At 34.7% G+C, this 16362-nt stretch overlaps 1 protein-coding gene across 1 annotated transcript in view; it reads right to left on the bottom strand.

The window, feature by feature from the left end:
* Positions 1–16362, bottom strand: part of LOC135958942 (uncharacterized) — a 625963-nt gene that overhangs the window by 537796 nt on the left and 71805 nt on the right. The window lies entirely within an intron of this gene.

The following is a 16362-nucleotide window of genomic DNA, read 5'->3' as shown; positions in this document are numbered from 1 at the left end:
CTACTTTTAAATTTATTATTGAAACAAATTCTATGTCAAAAGAATTTTTTTTTTGTGGAAAATTCGACTTATAAAATATTTTGACCAATATTGAACAATTATAGGTCCGACTTACTATGTCCTTATATACATCGTTGCAATGGACTTTGAAATATCTATCAATAGATATCCATATTGTCTATATTGAGAATCCAAATATAGTTTCAAAATAGGTAAAAAAATCTAGGTCGTCAAGGTTGTTTCCCTATATCTCAGCCATTTGGCTATATCGACGCCGCTATCTATAACAACTTTTCTTTAGAAAAAGTTGACTCGATTGAGACAACTTTTCTTTAGAAAAAGTTGACTCGATTGAGACAACTTTTCTTTAGAAAAAGTTGACTCGATTGAGACAACTTTTCTTTAGAAAAAGTTGACTCGATTTAGACAACTTTTCTTTAGAAAAAGTTGACTCGATTTAGACAACTTTTCTTTAGAAAAAGTTGACTCGATTTAGACAACTTTTCTTTAGAAAAAGTTGACTCGATTGAGACAACTTTTCTTTAGAAAAAGTTGACTCGATTGAGACAAGTTTTCTTTAGAAAAAGTTGCCTCGATTGAGACAAGTTTTCTTTAGAAAAAGTTGCCTCGATTGAGACAAGTTTTCTTTAGAAAAAGTTGCCTCGATTGAGACAAGTTTTCTTTAGAAAAAGTTGCCTCGATTGAGACAAGTTTTCTTTAGAAAAAGTTGCCTCGATTGAGACAAGTTTTCTTTAGAAAAAGTTGCCTCGATTGAGACAAGTTTTCTTTAGAAAAAGTTGCCTCAATTAAGACAATTTTTCTTTAGAAAAAGTTGCCTCAATTAAGATCATTTTTCTTTAGAAAAATTTGCCTCAATTAAGACAATTTTTCTTTAGAAAAATTTGCCTCAACTTTTCTTTAGAAAAAGTTGCTTCGATTGAGAATACTTTTCTTTAGAAAAGGTTGCCTAGATTGAGACTACTTTTCTTTAGAAAAAGTAGAAATTGAGAAATTTTTTCTTTAGAAAAAGTTGCCTCAACATTTCTTTAGAAAAAGTTGCCTCCATTGAGACAACTTTTCTTTAGAAAAATTTGTCTTGATTGAGACTACTTTTGTTTAGAAAAAGTTGCCTCGATTGAGACAACTTTTCTTTAGATAAAGTGGCTTTTATTGAGACAACTTTCCCATAGAAAAACATGCCTTGATTCATTCTACTTTTATATTTACCTTGATATCATTAGAAAAAGTTTAATTGATTGAAAAAGCTTCTTTAGAAAAAGTTGCTTTGACGGAGGCAAATTATTTTTAGACAATTTTCTTTGATAGAGACAACTTATTATTAGAAAAACTTGATCTGATTTAAAATTAATTTCTTTAGAAAAAGTTGCATTGATTGAAGTGTTTGTTACAACACTTCTTTAGAAAAATTGCCTTGATTTAGACTACTTTTTTTTTAAAAAAAGTTGCCCTGATTGATACTACTTTCCTTCAGGAAAATTTAAATGAAAATTTTTGTAAAAAGTTGCATTGATTGAGACCACATATTTAGCTGTAGAACAATTGGACTTGATTGGGAAATTTTTTCTTTAGAAAAAGTTGCATTGTTTGAGACAACTTTTCTTTACAAAAAGTTGTCCTGATTGGGACGACTTTTCATAAGAAAAAATATTACCCTGGTTGCTACAACTTTTCTTTAGAAAAACTTGAAAAAGTTGCCTTAATTGAGACAACTTTTCGATGTTGTTTAAATGACAATTTTTTGCAGAGTTTTATTTTAAAAAAGTTACCAAGATTGAGACAATTTATATTTAGAAAAAGTTGCTTAGATTTAGACATAGTATGTTCTGTTGAAATAACTGTTTTAATTAAGACAAATTTTCTATAGAAGAACCTGATATGATTGAGCTAAATTCTCAGTAACGATTTCCTTGATTGATGCAACTTTTGTTCAGAAAAAATTGCAATGATTGGGACAACTATTTATTGGAAAAAAGCTGCCTTTATTGGACAACTTATTGTAAAATATTTGCCCTTTTTGAGACAACTTTTCTTTACAAAAAAGTGCCATAATTGAGAGAAAACTTATCTTTAGAGAAACTTACATTGATTTCGACAACATTTCTGTAGATAATGTTGGCATTTTAAAAAATAGTTTTGAAGATTTTTAGAAAAATTTGAGTTGATTGAGGCAACGTTTTTTTAGTATTTGCTTCTATAAAGACACAATTTATCTTTAGTTTATGAATAATAGTTCAGGAAAAAAATTTGAAGATTGCTACAGATTTTCTGTAGAAAAAGTTGCTTAAATTAACACAAGACATCTATAGCAAAAGTTGTATAAATTGAAGACAACTTGTGTATGGAAAAAAATCCATTAGATTCTGACCTCTAGTCATATAAAATGGTTAAACAGCTTTTTAAAAGCCTTAAAAAATACACATATATACTATAAACTAAGACTCCTTTAACCAAACTATATAATTTACCATCACAATTAATTAACAAACTCTTGCTACAAATCTTCTACATTGTGACAAACATTTTGCTAATAGAGTAAATATTCCCAAAATTTTCAACATACTTAGTTGCTTTCATGCTAAACTCATTTAATGATTAAGAGAAAAACAAAAATGAGCAGTAACCTACAAATTTGGGTTAACTTTTTAATAAAATTATCTATAAAAATAATAAAAAGAAACTAAAACGAAATTATTTTGAAAAAATGTCCACAAAACTTTCCACAAATTTCTCTAACCAACAATTAATTCCACAAAAAAAGTTTCTTTCATAATTAACATTCCCTCATTATAAAGTGAACTTAAAATTTCATGTTGCAACATGTTCCAAGCTGACAAGTTCAATTTTGTTGTTTTGTTTTTTTACTTCAACTTTAATTCTCTATATGGCAAACTAAAGTTTTAGTTTAATTTTTTAATTTGTGAACTTAGACAAAGTTAAACCTCAAATGGCTGGAGTGACATTGTGGTGCCATCACCCTGGCTGCTTGCATTTGGCAAAAGGGCAACAACTAACATACAAAATGTTTTAATGTCACTTTGTGTAGCACGAACAAAAAAACCCACTATGAATGAGAGAGATAGAAGACAAAAGAAAGCAAAACCATGTGAATTGTTGAAACTGTTTGTTGCAAGTTGGTGGTAACAAACACTAAGTGAAGATTAACATGACATTACAGGGTTTTAGTTGTTTTTTACAGGAGCATGCATGTAGCGAGTAGTTTTTTGTGGCAAAATAGATTAGGGGGCATTAGTAGGGAATAGTTGAATGTATGTATTACAATTGCGTTTTTTTATAAATAATTAAAAACAATGTTGTTTTGTTGAGTGAAATCCTACACCTGTTGTCCGTGATAAACTACGATTCAGGAGTTTTGGCATATAAGTCTAAACATCCATAGCATTCGATCATATGGATCAAATCAAATAATAGTTCATTACTCACGAAACACTTGAAAACAATGGTCCCGACTTCAGCTACTAGATATGAGGCACCAGTCAACCATGTAGCTAGTTTTCTTAATTTATTCATGGTGTTCTTTCTTATTTTAAACAAACACAAACTGTGTATCTTTTTGCTTGTCCGCAAATACACCCAGAATCGCTGGCGGGAATTTAACCCACAACCCTCAGATTGATATCCCAGCTCACTATCGTTTGGTCTATTCGGGGCAACCTGGGAGTTATTAATGTTTCGAAAATATCCTCGAATTAGATCACGCAGTCCAGAATGCCTATATTTGTGTAGAAGTTCCAAAGGTAGAACCTAGAGCAATAAATCTAGGAGTACTAAATGACTTTTTGACATGCTGCTCTTGATTAATGGCTGCCACATTGAAAATCCAGGCACCGTAGGTCCTTCGATATGGTCTTACGAACCTCGACTCCGATGATCTCAGCATACTGAATTGACTTCCCCCTCAATACTTTTGGCATATGGGTACATTAAGGTGTTTCATTTTTCCAAAGATGTGATTTTCATATGACTTTGCTTACGCCCCGAGTCTCTGTGATGTAAAAGATATACATACCAAATTTCAAGAAGATTGGGTTATATTTAGGGGTTGCACACATTTAACACTTTTATCTGAAAATGACAGCATACTTAAAGTGTGTTTAGAACAGTTTTTAACATTATAATCATATATACGGAAAGAAGTCTTATATTATGTATATATGGTAAAAACTGTTTTTAATTATAGTTCTTAACGCTAATCTTAAATTTGGTGTAACAAACAATATTTAAATAATAGTTTGTACCAATCGACTTCACTTGAATTTCTTTCATCTTTTGTAGGTAATTGAACTTTAAAATGGGAACCAAAAGAGGAATTTGGCTGCTGGAAAAGGTACCTACTAGTGAGTTTTTAGGAGCTCGGCTCCCTTCAAGGGACAAGTACTTTTAGTTTTTATTTACCACCATAAGGAAACTAAAGAAACACTTTCGGATGCTGCTAAATGTACCAGTACAAAACTACAGGAAGTGTGAAGAAAAGCAAATATCCCTGTTAAGACGGAGGAGAATATCCGTGCTAGTATACAGAAGCTGTACAACCAATACCAAAATCTGGGTAAAGAGAAATCAAGAAACACGGATAAAGCAAATATGAAACGGCAGATTTGGAAAGGTGACCTCGTTGAGTTATTTGACATTTCTCGACAAAATGTTATGGACATTGCTAGCGTATCAGAAGAAGATAAAGAATTTCTTATATCACAAAGAGAAGATCGTACGAGTTCGTCAATGAGTGGAGTTGACAAGGTTTTCGCCTCAAAAATAAGAACTAAGTGTGCAAAAGAAGAACAAAAAGATTCATATAAGAATAAACATTACAAAGCAATCGCAGAAACCAATAAGACAGTCATACTGGAACACTCAACTCCATCTGTAACATCTAGTGACGAAGAAGCCGAGTTTTCGCTACCATCAAAGAAAAAATTACGTTCATGTCCTAAGTTAAAACCTCTTGATCAGACACTTACGTCTACTTGGGACCGAGAAAAGCTCTCTAAATTACAAGCAAGTGCTTCATTTATATCAACTGCAAAGAGCCTTGGACATGATGTTTCAAAAATTTCTGTATCTCCAGCTACCGTTCACCGAGCTAGGTGGATCAATAGAAGTAAAATGGCAAAGAAAATCGAAGTATCACTCTTTGAAAATCCTCCTCATTTGGTCTTGCATTGGGATAGTAAACTGTTGCCCTCTGTTGCCCATGGGAATTTGGAAGATAGGGTTGCAGTCGTAGTGAGTGGTAAAGATTTTGAGCATTTGCTTGGCGTACCTGTTGCTTTAAATGGCACTGGTGAGCAGATGGCCGAAGTAATTATTCGTGAAGTGGACCGATTTGAGCTACGTGAAAAAATCATTGGTATATCTTTTGATACTACAGCATCTAATACAGGACCGATCCAAGGAGCTTGTACCAGAATTGAAAGGGAATTCGGACGAACATTGTTGTGGCTGGCTTGCCGTCATCACACCACTGAACTAATATTGAAAGCGGTGTATGAAGCGTGTTATGGCATACCATCAAGTGGTCCTGACATCCAGATTTTTCGTAAATTCCAAAGTCTGTGGGCTTCACTTGATAAGAAATCATATACGACAATGCTAGATGAAGAAATTCCCATTCAAGGCTTTCTAGAAGAACAACGAGTGAAAATGGTTATCTACATTCAAAATGTCTTAAAAAACGGAAGTCATCCAAGAGAAGACTATAAAGAGTTATTACAACTCTCACTCCTGTACCTAGGAGGGTGGTCTGAAAATGACTTCAGTTTCAAGATTCCAGGGGCTCTACATCAGGCAAGGTGGATGGAAAAAGCAATATATGCACTTAAAATTGCCCTCTTTACCAAACAATTAAATATTTCTCAACGAGAGATAAAAGGAATGAAACGGGTAGCACATTTTGTCTGCCTCATATATGTTCGATTTTGGCACGAGGCAATTGTAAGTCGATGGGCTCCAAAGAATGATTTGGATATGCTACAGCTTCTGAGCACTTACCCAGATGAAGGCGTCAAGAAAAGTGCTCTCACAGTTGCTAAGAGACACCTTTGGTATCTGTCAGAAATAAACGTTGGATTGGCTTTTTTAGACGAACGCATTACTGAGGCTGATAAGGAAAATATGATTAAAAATTTAGAAACCAAACCTGCAAAGAAAAAGGAAATAAAAAGATTAGATGGTAAAAACTTAGTTTTTGAAGGAAAAGATTTAAGCCATTTTGTCACTAAGAAGACAAAGAAGTTCTTTGAATTGTTTGGGATCCATGATACAACAGAATACAGCAGTGATTCTCTAAGAGAGTATGTAAACGCTCTTAAGGTGGTCAATGATACCGCAGAAAGAGGAGTTGCTCTAATAAAAAAGTTTAACCAATCAGTCAGAGACGAACAACAGAAACAGTACTTGTTGAGGGTAGTCGAGCATCACAGAAAGGTCGTTCCCAAGCGAACAAAGGAAGGCATTGCATCGTTCAAAGTTGATTAATAAAACACATGTTACATATAATACTTATAATTACTACTTATTAATCTGAATGTCTACTTTTTTATTTGTTTTTATTGTTTTAAGTTTGTTATTTTTAGTTTTCTAATAAAAATAATTAACATTGAAAAATTGTATTTTGTCTATTTTCACAAAAATGACCAAAGTGTGCAACCTCTAAATATTATTCAATCTTCATGAAATTTGGTATAAATATCTTTTGCATCACAGAGACTCAGGGCGTAAGCAAAGTCTGCAAAAATTTTACATTTTATTTTTTCTCTTACAAAATGAAACACCCTAGGGTACATGGAACCGAATGAACTTCGCCAATATTTGGGTATCTCAGTGGACTACCGTATCATAGAGACTATCCATTCCCAGCCATTTCTTCGACAGGGGCTGAAAGGACACAATCTCTCGAAAGCGACCCTATCGTCAAAGGTATGTGAAGGGGATATTTTATAGGGCTCAAACTGGAACGTATGTATCTTTTGAACTGCCAAATGCATGTAGTGCTATTCCCAAGATCTCCTTGGTTCGAAATATTGGAGATGCCTGGAATATCAGGCTTCTATCAAAAAGATTGTGAGCTTTTCTTCAGGTGGCCTTTTTTGAGTATCGTGTAACCAGAGTGTCTCTTGTAATTGTATTGTAAATTCGTTGATTAAAAAGGTAGCCTCGCTCTTAGATGATGAGATTAACCTCTAGATTGGTATACAGCTTTCTAATATTCCACTCAGACGAGGTAGTCCCTTGAGACTACTTATGGCCTAAGTATCGTCGCTCTGCAGCACAGATGAACATTCCGTTTGTGCGTGCTATAAAATGTAATTGCTCATAGTTTGCATGGATGATGATTTCAGTAGGAGGTGTCTTAATGATGGAGAACTGCACACGGCGGGGCACATTCTAAGCCACTACCCGGCCCTGCGATTGATAATGCAGTGACTATTTTTTGCTTGACCTGACGGAATGACGGATGAGGGAATTGCTTTCCTCTAATTGACCTCCTCTTACTCGGTTATCACAATGGGACCCATATAGAACCCACGACTGATTATTATTCGCTGTAAGAATCTGGATTGTTACTAAATCTTATCGGTATTAAATTGCACTCCCAAAAGACTAACATGCTAAATTGACAGCTCCGAAGCGACCAAATGACATTGCCAAGACATTTCATAACAACATTATCTAAGTTATGTAAAGTAAGGATTATTTAATGGTCTGTGACCGTGCTTAGATCCTCCGTGATCATATCTATAACTTCAACTCAAAAGCCATTTAACTCTTTGTTGAGTTAAATGGCTTTCCTAGCAGCATTTTTGAAAAATCAATGGATCAATTGTGTCATCACTCTAAACTTTCACTCCTTGTGGTTGCATTAACTTATCAACAATCACATGTGGATATTCCAATCCCAAAATGCGTCAAGTCCAAAAAAGAATATTCTGCGATCAGTTTCTGCTGTTCAAGGACAGAATCTGAGAAGCGATAACAAAGTAAGTAGCTGCTAGTTCGCTTAATTGGACATTGTTAGCCCAGATTTGTTAGTCCCAGATCTATATTCTTAACTGTTGATTCTTCGGTCAAATTCGTGGTCCAATTGCGAAGTGGACATTTTCCTTCCATTGGATGCAGTAAGCGAATAATCGGATAAGCAATATCGTGTTCGTTTGCTTTCAGTTTTCAATTGGATGTTTTAAGCAAAACTAGCAAGAACTTTGTTCAACATTTTCATCATGCTAGTGAGTATGATGGCGGCTAAATAAGGGCATGACTTTTTGAAAGTCCCTCCGGTTAACTGAAAGGGCAACACTGATCCTGTCAACATACATCTGTCAGTTGACTCCTGGCAAAATTTGAACAAGCAGCCTCATTCAGTTTGTATTGGACAGCCATTGATAGGAGACTACCACGAGAAGAAAATGCAAAAATGTGAATTTCATGTGATCATACAAAATCATCACTCCAACCAAGGCTGAGCTTAATAAATACTATGGAAACTTTGCCCCATCACGTTCAAATGGTAAAAATAAAATGGTTTAGAGAATTTCGTTGTGGCCGTTCAAGCACGGAATATGCCGAACGACCAGAAAAAATTCACGATCTGATGTTGGCCGAACGGCGATTGTAAGTGCAATATATTGTGGAAGCCATAGGAATCTCACATGGCTCTGTGGTTTAAATTTTGAATGATCACTTGGGTATGAGAAAGCTTTCCACAAGAGTGCTGCCGCGTTTGCTCACAATCGGGTGCACACAGTTGCAGTTTCCATTGCAAAAATCCATGAATTGCTCCCACATCCCCCAGATTTAACCCCGAGTGACTATATCTTGTTTCCAAACCCGAAGAAATAGCTCGGCGGAAAGAGATTTGGCTCCACAAAGAAATACCTATTTTGATGACCTTTTTTTGGAAACTATCAGAAAAATGGAGAAACGTTGGACAAAGTTTATAGTCTATGTTCAAAAATTAAATAATTTTTTCTCTAAAAACCTGTATTTCATTCAAATTCCATTCTTAGAGCGGTGATTGTGACGATGTTTACCGTGAGTGATGCTTTAAAATGCATCTAGAAGATTAGAAAGTAAACAAATCATAGCGGTGTTTAAACAGCACTTTAACTGTCGTTTAGTAAACCTTTAGTTGACAATGTTTTAAGCCAGATGTGGAAGGAAACTGTCACAGAACTGGTTATGAGTCTGGTTGAGCGGTTGTATTTGGAGCGGTTGTATTTATAAGATTAGAAAGTAAATGAAGCATTGCACAAACTTGACAAAGTTTAAAGCCATATAGGTTAGGAAATTGATACAGCACAGGTTATGAGTCTGGTTTGTGGGAGTTATGGGGCGGTTTTATTTATAAAATTAGAAAGTAAACGGAGAATTTCAGTATTTAAAAAGCACTTTAACTGTCGTTTAGTAAACCTTTACTTGACAAAGTTTAAAGCCAAATAAGGAAAGAAACTGACACAGAACTGGTTATGAGTCTGGTTGATGGCGATGGTGCAGGAAGACCTAAGTTGTAAATCTGTTTCGGATATAATAGAAACAGTTTTACAACTAAGGTCAGTAATCAGTTAAATTTTCACCAAATTTATTTAAGATTCATTTATAAATTGACAATCTTTTCTGATAATATGGACTATTGAGTTCAAAGCCATTGACACAAATTTCCGCAGTTACGTTATTAAAAAAATGAAGTCAAGTTTTCAATACTTTTTAAAATTATGTATTTTTTAATTCTTTAAACCTTTTATTATTAAAGAATTTTCACAGTTCGTAAATATTTTTAATCCTTTTTTTAATTTTCTGTGTTTATCAGTAAAAACTCTTAAAAGAGATTTTACAAAATAACGTTTTCAAGGTACACAGAGTTCTCATTCAGTGATATATATATTTTTTTAATTTTTTTCAGATTTCATTAATTTTTTTTTTAATTTTTTAAGGACATGTTGCCTCACTCTCTTTATACATTGCAATAATTTCTTTATCCACTATATGGATTTGTGTCCTTTAAAACAAACACTTTAAAAGCAATTAAAATTTATGTTTTCTACATATAATTTTTTATTTATATTTTTTTGCTATTTTCTCCAACTCTATGCCTTAAATCCTGGGTAAATGAACTACATACAATCTTTGTTGAGGAATCGCGCGAGCAAAATAAATGAAAAAAAACTCTCCCCCAGTTAAAATACAAAAATATGTATGACCAAAAGGATCTTGTAAAAGAAGTCAGTGAAATGAATGGAAAATAATAATAAAAATAATAAAAATACACAACAACAACGACAACGACAAAAAGCAAGAAAAAGAACACAAATTAAAATTCCGTACAAAAACTTTTTACTTTCAACCAAGTGTAAATAAAAATCACATCACATCTAATCACATCTTCCTTCATACGTATGTTAAATGTACTTAAACAACATGCTTATGTAAGATGTTGCAAATCGAGCAACCAACCAACATCAGCAGCAGCAGCAATTGCAGCAACAACTACACAAACAACACCAGTAAGCAAATAACAACAACTAAGAATGTTAGAAATCTTTAAAACTGATTTGTTCTTATTCTGTTTTATTTTTCCATTCATTCAGAGTAGAGTTAATTACAGCTTAACAAAAAAAAATAAAAAAAACTCTGAAATGACTATTGCCACATGCCACATGTACATAAATATGAATGAAATGAGTGAGTGAATGTATGTAAATATGTAAGGTTTGCATGTTGGCTGGCTGTTTTTATTATCCATATTGTAGTAGTAATGGGCTTTAAGGCATTTTCCATATAACAAACAAACACTCATCTAATGTTGGGGTTTATTTTCATTTTTTTTTTTGGAGAATAGTGTGGAAAGAAGATTTTCCATGTGTCATGTTGTCGAAGACATTCATATATCCATCCATCTTTCATGCAATATCGCCATCATCATCAGCAGATGAGCTTCATATAAAACAAGTTGTAATTTCAATTCGTTTTTGTTGCTGTGTTACTCTCTAATATACAAACATGGGAGGCATATTGGTTTGTCATTCTGTTGGTAACATGTCAGCAGCATTTGCAAAAAATGGGATTCCGGGAATGGGCATGGTTAGCTTTTGCATCTAGGGTCTTCGAACAAATTGTTTAAGCTATTTTGCCTTCAATAATGCCACATTTATGTACTGAGCTTCAAAGGTATCTAGAAAATCTAGGTGCTGAGATGTATGTCAATAATGTTGGAAGATATTATTGTCATATCTGATCTTAATAATAAGGAGTAGTCAAAACAAGTAGGACGTGAAATGTCTTATATTGGGTAGGTGGCTCCAAGATGTGAAACTAATGTATACATTAGAACATCCATTAAATATATGGGATTTTCGCAGAGCCAATGTATACTGATGTCTGCCAAGGACATGCAAAGCCTTGACGACATGGTCACTAAGCCTATATTATTCTATGGAGGGCACTAGACGAGGGCTCAATTGGAATGCTATTCTAGAAGGTTTTAAGGAGAATGACAATCCTGATAACAGGAGCCCTAAGAACGACTGCAACAAAGTCGTTCTTTACTATATTGAACTGGATCCCTGAGTACCTAATGTCCAGCAAAATGGCATTCACTACGGCCTCCAAGCTAAATTCTATTGGTGCATCGGAAGTATCCAGAATCATCCAAATAATATTGATTATTGCATCTCCAGACCCTTCCTTTCATGGAACCTCGGTTTCTTAATTCCATACAACACGGAACTAATGGATGAACCTTTACATAACACAAGGGAGATCCAGGATTGCTGGACATCCCTTAATAGGATGGCGAGACATTCAACAGTTGTACTCATGTGGCTACGTGGACACGGAGATATTACGGGCAACTGTGTTGCTGATCTTTTGGCGAAAAAATGCGCAATGATGACTGACGAACACATAGACTTCTTATGGATTTCTTTATCTAATTGCAAGCTTCAAATTAATAACTTTTACTATGACCTCGCTCAGAATGATATGGGTCCGACTAAACGTAGAGCGGACAACGTATCTTCTTGTCCTGATAAGCTCACAATTTAGTAATGTAGTAGCGGTGAAACCGGACACTGCATATTTGGTAACCATGCGAGGAGACTTGGCCTGCCCTATAACCACTTCTGCAGAATTTGTCACAATAAAGAGGAGGATGAGACCATTTTTTATCTGCTTTGTCCGGCATTAGGTAATCTACGCATCAGGTTTCTGGGACATCGTTCCTTAAATGCCTTTATTATGAATAGCAATAGGCTAATCATGCCAGACACGGGAATCTCCACGGAGTGACCTAATATCCGTCAATTTACTGGTGCATAATATTCTCCTCACCTCTCTTCTTCTGGCCACCTTCCTCTTTCATCTACTCCTACATTCTATCTGTCTTACCCCTTTTCTTTTCACAACTATCTGTCCTTCTTTTATCTTTATTTTCAGGAAACACAAAGAGACCTATTGTTTGGATCCAAGTGAGCTGCTCTCTTTCCTGTCTCTACCATGCAGCTGCCTGTAAACCTAACATAACATAGGTCTGATGTCAGTACATTGTGTTGATGTTAGGAAATAAAGTAATGAGAGGGAGGAAAGAAGTTGAAGTATTTGTGAACATTTGTATTGAATTGTTAAATATTATATTCCGCCAGGAAATTATCGGCAGCTATTAGGTTCCACATTCGAATAATTCGGAAAAAAAGGATTTTTCCCTGCAATTTGACATGCAGTCGATACTCCAATTTATAGCATTGGTGTGATCCAGGTGATAGGCGTGAGTTCCGAATGAAAACGCGAGTATTAGGTATAAAGCAACATATATCTGCTGAACAACATTGAGATAAGCAGACAATGTTCCGACGATATTCCAAAGCTGTTATAAATCGCTTGACCGTTTGTCACCTATAAGATCCACCGCCCTTCTTTGAACCCGTTCCAACACCTCTTGACTAGATCTTACAGCTGCGATCCATACATTGGAATTATATTCCATGGAAGGGGGGAAATATGTATGTCCGACAACGTCTCAAGAAACCCAAGTACATAAAAGTTACCTACGCAATATCAAATATATGACGATTCCAACAGACGCCACATTGTATTTTCGTACCTAGAATCAAAAGGTAATCTGAACCTTCAACAGTTTCGTTACCCATAGGAACACATGAGTCAATAGTTCAATTCTGGAGATTTTTGTAAGATCACGATTTATCGAGCCACCCACATTCATTCTTGAGGGTTTAATATCAGAAATAGTTTATCTATGGTCAAAGCAATATGAGTGACAAATATTGTTGTCATCTGCGAAAGAATGAACTGAATTTGAAGTAAGTGAATCATTCATGCAATTTATAAAAAAGAGAAGGAGAAAGTACAGAGCAATGGGCTACTCCATAGCACAATATAAAGTTCTTGGAACAAACCCAATTACCATCTATTACACTTATAGTACGTCCACGAAGGAATCTTGAAATAAAACGAGAAAATTCTACCCCAACACCGAACTAGATCAGTTTCGAAACTATACCATCATGCCACACCAGTTCAAATGCTTTGGAAATGTCCAGTGCAACAACCTCATTCTCTCCCATGCGGTTTATTGGTGGACATCTGAAAGGAAAGCCATTAGGTTTCCAGTTAAATGCCAACTGCGGAAGCCATTAGGTTTCCAGTTAAATGCCAACTGCGGAAGCCATATTGTTTAAATGACGTGGAACTGTTTTTTTCCATTAGGGCAAAGTATCTGGAATCAAAACACTCTGCCGATTGTTTCGAAAGCCGCTGTGATCATACATTCGTGTATACTTCGGGAGAACCCGAAGTACTACCCGAGGAATATTATGTGTATTTTCGGTATGGTGGTTAAGCCAAGCTACCGTGTGTCCGTTCATAAGATGTTACGGACATCGGTACAGTTGATCACAGGATCCTCTTTACTATGCTGAACTGGCTTCCATATGAACTTCTGTATAATAACGTTGCCATGATACTCGATACTACTGGCGTATGGGACCGGAGGAACTTTGACCATATTAAGCTGTCTTGGTGGACTGCTGGACAACATTGATTATTGAACAACCAACCCTTTCTTCAACAGGCCCTTTAATGTCCTTGAAAGGAAACACTTTTGAGGTCTTATCTTATGAAAGTTCTAAGGTAACGATCCATTGACTTTGTAAGACTTAAGATGATCTATCTAAGATATTGGAGACCGAATTAAGTCCCTTGTAAGATACCATAAAGCTACTGGTTATATCTAGCAGTTCGAATATAATATAATTAGAAACATAACCAAGATGGTAACCGGACTTGGGTTTCAATTGACTCAAAATTATTGATACTTAATCAAAATATGGAAGATTGCTCCATAACAAGACAGAAACAGTTAGAACTGTCTAGAAAAATGCAATTTTCAGCACCAACCAAGTATATATTCCAAATTTTGGATTATATTAGACGAATTTAAACTATAAAATGGAATGCAATTCCAAACTCTTGGCTCAACTTACAATGCTGAGTATATATAATTCGTTTCAGTCCAACTGAAGAACAACATATTTACTTGTTGTTCTTCTTGTTGTCAAGCGAAATAAAAAACGCAAAAAAAGGATTGGAAAAATCTATTTAATTCAATGGCATGCAAGTGGAAAGTTACAATACTTGTACGAGCCAAAGAAGGAAAGGAAAGCATCAACAAATAAATAAAAAAGTAGTATCCTTTTAAAGATGAATTGATTCCATAACCACCTTTGTTACGTTCGTTTCTTTTTTTATTTTCTTGTTCATTTCAGTTGGTGTTGTCATAAAGCGAAAAGAGATTCCTCTGTAGGCTAAACAAACGTTTTTATTTGCACGTTTCTTTTAGCAGTTATGTACATATGTATATATTTCATAAGCCAAATAGCAGTGTGGCCTATAGCGGTGGAAAGCTGGAAATAAACGCATAAAAAGTGCTAATTTTTAACAATGAAATATTTCAAAATTTGTTAAGATCAGAATTCTGTTCTCCTTACACCCTCGTTACAATTAGAGAGATCTAATGCATCAATGCATCAATCTTCAAGGTTCCTTTTAATATCCAAATATTCTACAAAATTTTAATCTTCCAATTAATCATCATCTCTAAAAATATAAAATTTCTAGCAGAATTTTTCAGGGGGAATTCGAGACGATCATTGCAATGTAATAATATGAAGTTGTTAGGCAGTAAATCCTGCCTGAACTTGTTCATGGTCCTTGGCACTCGTGGTCCTTCGGACTCTGGTTCGTATCGCGCTACATGGTCATTCGATGACAGACTAAAAATCGCCACTTTAACACCATGGTCACAGCTGTTTTCATTGTTTTTTTTTTCTTAACATTTGTAATATTTTTGTTCTTCGTTTTTAACATTCAAACATCACACGTTGTTTGTCAAATGGAAGGCTTAAAGAAGCACAACAAAAAAAAAGCAGGGAATCCTAGCTGTTTTCAAGAGGAGAAATTATATTTTCTGTTGATTTTGTTTATATGCAGTTGTATATATATGAAGTATATAAGAATGTAAGAGTAAATGAACGAGTATTATGTGTTCTTGTATCTAGGGAGCAATGTCCTGCACAAAACAAAAAAAAACTTAACTCAAGTTTCAAAACTTTTTCTTTCTGTTCTACTGGGTTTTTTTCACTCTACTCCCTATATATATTTTGTGTTCCAATACGAGTACGAGTGCCATCATTCACAGCATCATCATCATCAGTAGCAGCATCATCATCATACAATGTGCCAATGCATGCTATGCAGCTCCCCTAACATGCAAAATGTTCAAACATCACGTTAGGAAGCATTTCGTATCGTTTCAAAAAGAATGACTTTAACTTTAGCAAAGCAAAAAACAACTGAAAAAAACATAAATAAAAAAGAAGCAACCTAAACACACATAAAGTGAAAGAAAGAAATAAAGAACGATTTGAATGAATGAAGTACGAGTTTGAAATGAAAGCAAAGCAAAGCAAATCCGTCCAACACATATTCAGAAATGATTCCAAAGTAAAGAGTGTACTTCAGCTATGAGCTGAGCTGTGAGCTATGAACAGTACTACTAAATACAACATGCTCCCCTAGCACAGTAAAAAAAAATACAAAATAACTGAAACAAAAAGCATAAAAATCAAGTGAAAGAAAACCTACAAAAGGAATTTTCTATTTTGCACCCTATTTGTTGTCACTCGTTCAAAAGTACTGGTTTGAATATGGGTATTTCTCATTCAGTTACACACATGTTTAGGGAGTTGTTTAATTTTCGGGTGGATGGTTTGAAAAGTTAGTTTATCAATATGATTCAATTCGGGATCAATGCCA

The sequence above is a fragment of the Calliphora vicina genome, chromosome 4, assembly GCF_958450345.1.
Source record: "Calliphora vicina chromosome 4, idCalVici1.1, whole genome shotgun sequence".
In the NCBI taxonomy this organism is placed as follows: Eukaryota; Metazoa; Arthropoda; class Insecta; order Diptera; family Calliphoridae; genus Calliphora; species Calliphora vicina.
Note: the sequence above shows the minus strand (reverse complement) of the source record. Positions and strands in the feature narration are given on the sequence as shown.